Source organism: Hypanus sabinus, chromosome 1 (genome assembly GCF_030144855.1).
Source record: "Hypanus sabinus isolate sHypSab1 chromosome 1, sHypSab1.hap1, whole genome shotgun sequence".
Taxonomy (NCBI): Eukaryota; Metazoa; Chordata; class Chondrichthyes; order Myliobatiformes; family Dasyatidae; genus Hypanus; species Hypanus sabinus.
In genome coordinates this window covers 174,806,366-174,816,781 of record NC_082706.1, presented here as the reverse complement: position 1 = coordinate 174,816,781, position 10,416 = coordinate 174,806,366, and positions in this window count along the sequence as shown.

Sequence of the window (10,416 nt, the reverse complement as noted above, 5' to 3'; positions counted from 1 at the left end):
GATGAGGAAGGGTTCACCGACAGCAGTTTCTGAATTTTTCCGGTTGTTATTGTATTTGACTACTTGGCAAGATGCTGTTAGTTTCATAATCCAGTGACAGTAAACACAAACAACCCTCCCTTCAGAATCGGAACCCAACAAAATCTTAAGTATCCAGATTTAAACAGACTGATCCTTCTGGCAACATCAAACAAACCTCTTGAAATATTTCTCTTGGTATCCTCATCATTATTTGTAACCAGGGTGGTCTGTAAGGAAGATATGAGTGGTGAAGCTGTTTGTAAATATTACGTATCTTTGATTTCACATCAGCCCATTTCAAATCAGAATCATAAATGACCAAGTGAAGCCAGACATGTATTCTATGTTGTAAAAAAGAACATATAAATTTCATTGTTAAGAAGGATTGAAGGGAAAATACCTCTGTTTGAAACTTGATTTCTGCGAGATGCACTACTTGTCTGGTACTCAACTATGCAGTGAATGAACAGCTATGAATTTTATGAGTTTGCGACGAGATTTATCACACCCAGGTTTTTATAGCCTGTCTTTTTTTTTCACTCTGGTCTTTTGAAGGTGGTTAGAGCAATGAGAAGGTTACATAGAAACATAGAAAATAGGTGCAGGAGTAGGCCATTCGGCCCTTCAAGCCTGCACCTCCATTCAGTATGATCATGGCTGATCATCCAACTCAGAACCCTGTACCTGCTTTCTCTCCATACCCCCAATCCCTTTAGCCACAAGGGCCATATCTAAATTCCTCTTAAATATAGCCAATGAACCGGCCTCAACTGTTTCCTGTGGCAGAGAATTCCACAGATTCACCACTCTCTGTGTGAAGAAGTTTTTCCTCATCTCGGTTCTAAAAGGCTTCCCCTTTATCCTTAAACTGTGACCCCTCGTTCTGCACTTCCCCAACATCGGAAACAATCTTCCTGCATCTAGCCTGTCCAATCCCTTTAGAATTTTATACATTTCAATAAGATCCCCCCCTCAATCTTTTAAATTCCAGCGAGTATAAGCCTAGTCGATCCAGTCTTTCTTCATATGAAAGTCCTGACATCCCAGGAATCAATCTGGTGAACTTTCTTTGTACTCCCTCTATGGCAAGAATGTCTTTCCTCAGATTAGGGGACCAAAACTGCACACAATACTCTAGGTGCGGTCTCACCAAGGCCTTGTACAACTGCAGTAGAACCTCCCTGCTCCTGTACTCAAATCCTTTTGCTATGAATGCCAACATACTATTTGCCTTTTTCACTGCCTGCTGTACCTGCATGCCCACTTTCAATGACTGGTGTACAATGACACCCAGGTCTCGTTGCACCTCCCCTTTTCCTAATCGGCCACCATTCAGATAATAATCTGTTTTCCTGTTCTTTCCACCAAAGTGGATAACCTCACATTTATCCACATTAAATTGCATCTGCCATGAATTTGCCCACTTATCTAACCAATCCAAGTCACCCTGCATCCTCTTAGCATCCTCCTCACAGCTAATACCGCCGCCCAGCTTCATGTCATCCACAAACTCGGAGATGCTGCATTTAATTCCCTCATCTAAATCATTAATATATATTGTAAACAACTGGGGTCCCAGCACTGAGCCTTGCGGTACCCCACTAGTCACTGCCTGCCATTCTGAAAAGGTTCCGTTTACTCCCACTCTTTGTTTCATTTGTGAGGATATGGGTGGAGAGACTGAGAATCTATTTTTACTTAGAACACACACAAAATGCTAGAGGAACTCAATAGGTCATACAGCAACTATGAAGAGGAATAAAGAATTGATGTTTTGAACTGAGATCCTTCTATAGTTTTAAGTTTAATTTAATATCAGAGAAATGTATACAGAATACATTCTGAAATTCTTATTCTTCACAGGACATTTTCAGCATCTGCAGAATCTCTTGTGTATATTATTTATTTTTATTACTTTTTATTTCCAATTGCATCAGAATTGAATTTTTGCAATGCCTGTACAGTGAAAAAGTAATTGACCACAATAAAAATGGATGCAGCAACATACTCTCTGGCTGGCTTAGTAAATTGGTAAATTGATAAACTGTTTTATTATTGTCACAGGGAAAAATTTGTCTTGTATGCTGTCCATACAGATCAATTCATTAAAACAGTGAGGAAGTGCAAGGTAAAACAATAACAGAGTGCAGAATAACGCATTAAAGAGTAAGTACAGTGTAGGTAGACAGCAAGGTGCAAGGTCATAATCAGGTAGATTGTAAGGACAAGAGTCCATCTTATAGGGGTTAGAATCTGCGAAGCTTAACAGAAACTTCTCCACTTGCTGATTGGCTGAGCTGGGGTTCTGGCTGGTGACGTGGAGGGTTGTTCAACATGGACGGCCAGAGTGATCAGGCTTTCAAAGTACGTGGGCCATGATGTTAATGGTCCAGCAGCACTTCTGCACTCCAGGAATCATGAAACAATCCTTCACCAAATACTAAGAGGGGACAAGACAATATAAATGGGAATGTTTGTTAAGCACACAGAACTCCTTGGTCTAAATTTCCTTCTTTTAAAATATTTTATCACTTTAGCATGAGCTGATGCAGCTTTACTTAAAATGATTTATGCTCCAATATAGTAATTTCAATCATGTCTCATCAAGATTAGGACATGATTCAAGATTAATTTATGTTTCTTCTAGATGCTGTGCTTTGCCAGCAATTTATGTTTCAATTGTAATTAAGGGTTTTTTAAGCCTGTGCATTAATATCTTAATTGCTCCATTTGTATTTTTAAGGCAGACACCAGTAGCAATGAAGATAGGTATCTCACTACAGGTATGGACTCAGAAAATATAACCTTTAATGTCTCCTTATTGTCTGACAGCTCTGTGCTCACATTAATATTTATTTGAAATGATCAAATGATAGATGTAAATTTTTAGCCATGCCAAAGTGAAATAAAATATTTATTTATTTTAAATTATTTCTTAAGACATCATTTCATTGACCTCATTTGGTCAAACTTACTAAATTATCATCATTACCATATGACTGTTAGAAAATTAAAAAGACAGTAAGGAAAGTTACAGCATAGCTTGTTAGAAATTAAAATAAAAATGATGTTGAATCTTCAGCTGTAGATGCTTAATATGTGAGAGACACCAAGAAGGACTCTGAAATCATAGTTGTGCAAAATGTGTAACAATTATGTTAATTTATTCATTTCAAATTGCACAGTTATTTAATGGAAAACATAAAAGACTTGTTATAAGAGGATTAGAACATTGGTCAAGACAGGTTCACATTTGTAACCAATTAGGAGTTTAATTTCAACTCAGAACATTAAGGTATTAACCTCTTTTTGTTAACTATGGGCAGCAGAAATAAAGAGAACATTTCAGACCAGATCCACTTTGCTCATATTTTCTATTCCTATTTCAGACTTGTAATATGTTTTTTCAAATCTGGAGAGAAATTCAATTGAAAGCTCTGATTATTTTGGTTACAGTGGCCCTTGATTGTGTTGCATTGCTCAAAGTATGTATCAAAATAAATGATAGGTTTTTGTAGTTTGAATATTTATGAGTTATTTTCATAACATGTAACAGGAAATGAATATTCATCTCTGCCAATTATGTTCTGCCAGAATTTTACCTTGAATTTAAAACCCTTAAGAAAATGTTAATTATAATCACAGAACATTGTGATAACTCCCTTCAAACAGTTATAGCCAGACTGGAAAAGTTAAAAAAAAAAGAGACAATATAGCAAGATAATTGAAAAATGTGTACTTAATACTCAATCTGAGAGAAAAAAAACACATATTCCATGCAGCAATTTTTCATCTTCTAGAGAAATATTTCTGATAATGTTATAGTTCAAGCTCATAGGACTAGATGTTTCAATCCCTTTGATAAGCAGATCTTAACTCAGGTCCTAGCATAGAGATCTTGGGGAGGGGCTTGGTGGGTGGCAGATGCTTCCCAGGGGTCATCAGGTGGGCACTCCCCTTCCTAAATGTTTTATCAGTTTAAACCTATTACATTTCCAGAGAGCTCAGCAGTGTGACCCGGAGTCCCAGGTGCACCCACTCCACATCTGGCCACTCATGGGTCATTTTAGGGCTCAGCTGTTGTCACTTGACTTCATCCATAACCAGTGGCTGCTTCACTCAGCTGCCTCCGAGAGTTCTTTTCTAGCTTGCCGCTGGCCCTGGCCCTGGATTTCCAATCCTTTCAGCAATTTGACCATAGAAGTAGCCTCAAATCCTCCGCAGCCAACCTCTAGCGGGAAAATCTGCACCTTCCATCCAAGTTGCTGGGCACCTGTGGGCAGCTCAGTGTATCTTACATGTTTCCCGTCATACCCCTCACAAGCTGCATCTTTCCAGGGCCCCATAAGCTCTCAGATTACTGCAGCCTTCAGACTGATGGACCACAAGACCGAATCTGGTCTGAGGGTGGTAGTGGTTATCTCCGGGGGAAATATTAGCCTGACAGAGTAATCTTGAGCCTCACCTTGGCTCTCTTGAGCTCTTCAGTCAGCCCGTGACAGGCAGCTTCAGAGCTCCTTTGTCAAGGTCGGCAGCCATGTTCCAGTCATGAGCAGGTTCCAGTGTGCCTGACACCAACCGTGTCACTGTGGGTGGCACTGTCTGTCCTTGCTGGACAAAGGGGATGGTGATTCTTCCAGTCACATGGGGCTTAGAGTTGTTCCTCAGCCTTTGCTTCTCCACAATGGATGCCAAACATCTGAGGACCTGGTTGGGCCTCCATGTGTACCTTCCTTGAGAAAGGCTTACTTTGCAAGATGAGAGGATGTGCTCGAGATTTGCTGTTCTTTCACAAGGATGGTCCATTGAGCCACTGGTTCTGATTTGTGGGAGTTAGGAGAACATCATAAACTTGTAAGGAAGCTAATCTTTCTTCCTTCCTTTTCCCATAAGTCTTTCCAGCTGAATTTTCTTTTCTCAATGTTTTCCCACCTTATTCACTGTCTTTGTCTGGGACACTGCTCTTGCATACCTCCTGTCACTGTACTTCCTCCACCACCTTAGCTTGCCTTTGCTTTGGTGTTGTCGCCTTTTGTCAAATGGGCCTATTTGACCCTTTTCCAAGACCCCCTCTTCCAGATTGCACCTGGCCCACCATGTCTGCCATCCTGAGTGCTGCTTCTGCCTGTTTTACCGACTCTGCTGGACACCACTTTCTCCCTGTTAAGGTCCTGGGTGCCGTATCCTGGACAACACTGTCACAGGATTCTGAGAGAGTAATCTTGAGCCTCACCTTGGCTCTCTTGAACTCTTCAGCCAGCTCATGACAGACAGCTTCAGAGCTCCTTTGCCATACAGGCAGGTGTTACTTAGCGACCTTGTTAGGCCCATTCACTTCTTAGTGAAGGAACTAACTGTCCTCTCCAGCTTTTCAACATGAGTGATGGGAACTTCATATCTCAGAGTTGAAGTCACGCCATGTTGTATTACTGGAATATCATCTTGCACCCCCACTCTCACTGACTCTGGGGGTATCTTATTTTGTAGTTCTAGTAGCCATCAGTGGTTGACCCCTATATGCTTCCTAAGCAAGAGGAGTCTGCTGCCATGGATTGCTAGCCTATGGCAACCCCAGTGGAGTCTTTCCCTTCTGTCATCTGTCAACTGTCTTTCCAGGATGTCACCAGGACTTTCCCTGGTTGTCAGCTGCTCTTTCACAGCAGTCACTGATGAATCAGATTTATAGCTCAAGCTCATAGGACTAGATGGTTCCAGATCCTAACTCGAGTCATAGCAAAGTACTGATGATGCAAACCTAAAATTTAAAAAACACCCAGTTGTACCGAACAAAGATAACATTTCAGGTCAAAGACCTGTCATCAAAACTATAAAAAAGGGATATGTCAAATTGTAAAGAAGTACAAATACACAGAAAGGTAGAGAGCAGGAAAAAAGAAAAGGGAAAGCTTTTAAAATAGTATACAAGTTTGGTGGAAACAGAGGTATGGCCTCCCTTAAAAAAACTGAAAAATACATCAATAATTGCAGTTTATATCTTGCACCTGACCCTTTCAACACACACAACGTGTGTGCATATACACCCTTCCAAAAGCAGCTAATTTAAATTCTCTTTCGGGACCCTCACCACCTGGGATGTGCCTTCTTTCCATTACCACCATTGAAGATCCACAGTCAACAATTTAGGAACAACTTCCTCCCTTCCACCATCAAATTTCTGAATGGTCCATGAACCAATGAACACTGCTTCCTCCTGGTCCTGGTCCTTCCACCAGCATTTTGCGTGTGTTGTTTTTTGAATTTTCAGCATCTGCAGATTTCCTCATGTTAACACTGCTTCAATATTACTTTTTCTGCACTGTTTATTTGTAATTTGTAGAATTTCTGTCTTTGTACAAATGAGGTCAGTGTGGGAATTGCAAACACTTCCATTGATGGGGTAGGTGGGTGGTTAGTACAACGTTCCTTCTGCCATCTACACAAGGCCTCTGCGTGCTCTAATTCCGAAACTGAAGGTTTTCAACACGATCCAGAATAGTCATATGTAATGAGTTCCTCAGGCCTGTGTGGGGCGCCAGAGAGTATCGGGCGCTGATATTTTTAGAGCACCAGAATTGGCTATTTGTGTCCAATGACAGTTCTTAATCGTTTAATATTCCTTGTGCTTTTCCTAAGCGATTCGGTCTTTGTAATATGGTCTTCAGGTGCTTTTTGCTTAAGCTTGTTAAGTTTATTTTGATTGGCTCAGGGATTCCATGTTACTTGTATTATTTAAGCGAATGCCTGATTAGTGCCAATCGCAGGCTCCTAGTTTTGAGAATGTTCTTTTGGAATTATTATGAATAAACTCTCATCGCCATCTCTACATCAAAGTCTGTCTTTCCTCTGCACTTGAGTTCCAATATTGCCAGTGTACACCCTGACACCATGGATCAGAGATTCCCAAGAGTTAGTGGGACTGAGAGCACTTCTTTGGACCTTTACCTCTGTACACTGCAAAGCTCTAACCATGTCAGAGTTCAGATTGTGTTGAGAGTCTGGAATCAGGCATACAAATGACGTGCCTGACTGCCCAACCAGATTGAGTGTACACAGGTGTGGTGAACTACATATACCTGTCTGGACACGCCCCCTGCTGACTGCTCCTGTTGCTCCTCCCACAGACCCCTGTATAAAGGCGATCAAGGCCTGAGCCCGGCCTCTCAGTCTCCAGGATGTAGTATGGTGGTCACTCACTGCTTGTTCCTTCTTCCAGTCAATAAAAGCCGATATCTCGCCTTACGTCTCAGAGTGAGTTATTGATGGTGCATCAGCAGGGCATCAGAGCTGGAGATATTGTCCTGGGGGAGGATGTGGACCTACACTTTGTCTCTGCAGTTACTGAGAATCTTCTGGGAATCCACCAATTTGAAACCAAGCACCTTAATGGAGCTAATTTTCAAGCTTTTTCTGAGAAAAAAATAATCGCGGATTGTAACTGGTTGTTTATTTTTCATTTCAAAATCAAGCTTGGTTTTGCAGGTAAACAGCTTCTAGCTATGATCACTTCTTAAGAATGGATAGCAAATAATCCAGTGACCGTATTTGATCTTCTCCTGGTGAACAAACATGTCCTGCATATTTACAGAACAAAGTTAGATTTTCTTCCATGCTGCCTGTCTGAATTTGATTAGCTAAGCCCCAAACAATAAAGGATGCTAGTTCATTGTGTCTGAAAGTAAACAGTAAATCCCTGTGCAGTTTATTGCCCTGAAAAAGAATTATGACAGCTATTTGAGCACTGATTATGGCAAACAATCCCTTCCATCCAGCTTATTGTTCAGAGGCACTTAGAAATTTAAAAATGTTCTTGGCAGGTATGTTGTTTATTGGATTTAGAGTTTTCAGGTTACTTCTTCAGAGAGCTGAGTTCCCTCCTGGTTCTGAAACCATATTACAGACAAGGAACTACTGGCTCTGAGCAATAACTGATGATTAAAAATTGATGACTCCAGGACAACCCCATTGTTAAATAATTTCAATTTTGTTGGAAACTATATTAACAAGCTTACTTTTACTTTTGAAGGTGAGGTTGGTAGATGATGGGTGGTGGGATAGTTCTACTTATCAGGGTTAAAAAAAAAGTTAACACGTGGCATCATTTTCTGCATTCACTACTTTTAACAAGGTATTCATTTTTGCCACTGTATTCTAGTCACAACCATTCCGGCAATACAACTTTGGTGTTCTTCCATTTTCCACCTTACAATACCTCAGGGTCACACAAGACTTTCCTTTCAACAACGCACTCAATACCAAATCTGATTTACATTGCCTCTCCATTAATTAGGCATTTGGTTTTAAAATGTATGATTTTATTTCGAATTATTGCATTGATTTAATCCTCGTAGAATATCTCCAGGCCTACAACCCTCGCAAATATCTGACTTCTTGCAAGTCTTTCCTTTAGCAGGTCCCCAAATGTCAAGTTCCCGCCATTGCAAGCAAGGAACAGGCCTCATCCGAATCACTGCTGCACGAATCCCAGCTTGCAACCGGTCAGGAATACCCGTCATTGCCATGGACGTTGGTTCTTCTTTTGTTCTTAGCCCTTCAGCAATTTAATTTTAATATATGAATCCCCGTGCTCAAATCCTCTGGACTCTGGTGTGCCTGTAAACTCAGCGGCAAGAACACCATGTGTGTGTAGTGTAGTCCAGCACGGTGGTCTGCACTCCCTGAACCTGACATCGTAAAGTCAGGGCATCTGTACATCGCACTGTGACGAGGCCTTCACTGAACCAGGCAGTGTAAACGCAGTGCACCCTATGAACTCGAAAACCCAAGCACTCTACGTTCTCTGGCATCAGCAGTTTTTCCATTTTGCCAGTGTGAGTTTAAGGTCTTCTCTGATCTCAAGCACGACAGAGTCTGTATGTGCAGGACATGCAAAGCAACACACACAAAATGCGGGAGGAACTCAGCAGGCCAGGCAGCGTCTATGGAAATGAACAAACAGTCCCTGTTTCGGTCCAAGCCCTACTTCAAGTCCGAAAATGAAGGGGGAAAGACACCAGAAGAGGGGGAGGAGGATAGCTGGAAGGTGATAGGTGAAGCCAGGTGGGTTGGAAAGATAAAGGGCTGGAGAAGAAAGCATCTGATTGGAGGGAAGAGTAGACAATAGGAGAAAGGGAAGGAGGAGAAGTCACAGCAGGAAGCAGAGAACTGGATCCTTCAATCAAGTTCCAAGCTGAACGTCAGAGGCTCCAACAGTTTCCACAACACAAACAAAACAAGAAGAACAAGCAGAAGGCGTAAAAAAGGTGTGCCCCCTCTGCTTGCTGCGAGGAAGAGTGAAATGAAGCCAGATAACCCGAATGGTATCATTTATTTAGTAACTGGTAAATTGCAAAATAATGTTAACATGTCGACTTAAGCAATATTAAATAATTCCAGGCAGTTGTACAATTTCTGAACAATCCATGAACACAACCTTAATATTTCTTTCTTTTTCATTATTTTTGTAATTTGTAGTAATCGTATATATTTACACTGCACTGTTGTTGTTGCAAAACAACAAAGTTCACATCATATAAGTCAACGATAATAAATTTGAGCAACGCACACAAAATGCTGGTGGATCGCAGCAGGCCAGGCAGCATCTCTGGGGAGAAGCACTGTCGACGTTTCGGGCCAAGACCCTTCGTCAGGACTCCCAACGTCCTGAATGTCCCGACGAAAGGTCTCGGGCTGAAACGTTCACAGTGCTTCTTCTTATAGATGCTGCCTGGCTGCTGCGTTCCACCAGCATTTTGTGTGCATTGCTTGAATTTCCAGCATCTGCAGATTTCCTCATGTTTGTGTTAACAAATTTGATTCTGATTAGCATCTAAACTGTGAGTAGTAAATGAACCGCTTTAGTGGTACTGGAAGGGCAAGAGGACCTTTGCAGCTGCAAAGATCCTATGGGTCATGTCTTGTTCTCAGTGTTATCATCAGGAAGGAGGTACAGGAGCATGAATACACAAACTCTACAATGCAGGAGCAGCTCCTTCCCCTTCCCCATCTGATTTCTGATTTTGAACCCATCAACACTACCTCACTACATATTTTATTTCTATTTTTGCACTACTTATTTAATTTAGCTATTTTATATGAAAATAATATATATATTTACTCTAATTCACAGTTGTTTTTCTCAATTGTTATGTATTGCACTGTACTGCTGCTGTAAAGACAACAAATTTCATGACACGTGCCGGTGATAATAAACCAGATTCTGGTTCTGAGCTGAATGCCAGTTCAGATGTGTAAGTGTAATGAAAGGCCTCAGTTTAAGCAGTGAGCTCAAAAATGGTTGCACGTCCACTGATGACTGCACAGAAAAAAAATAGATCTATAGTCATTGGTCATTAGAAGATTGGGAGGTGGTTTTACTAAAATATGTAAGATCCTAGA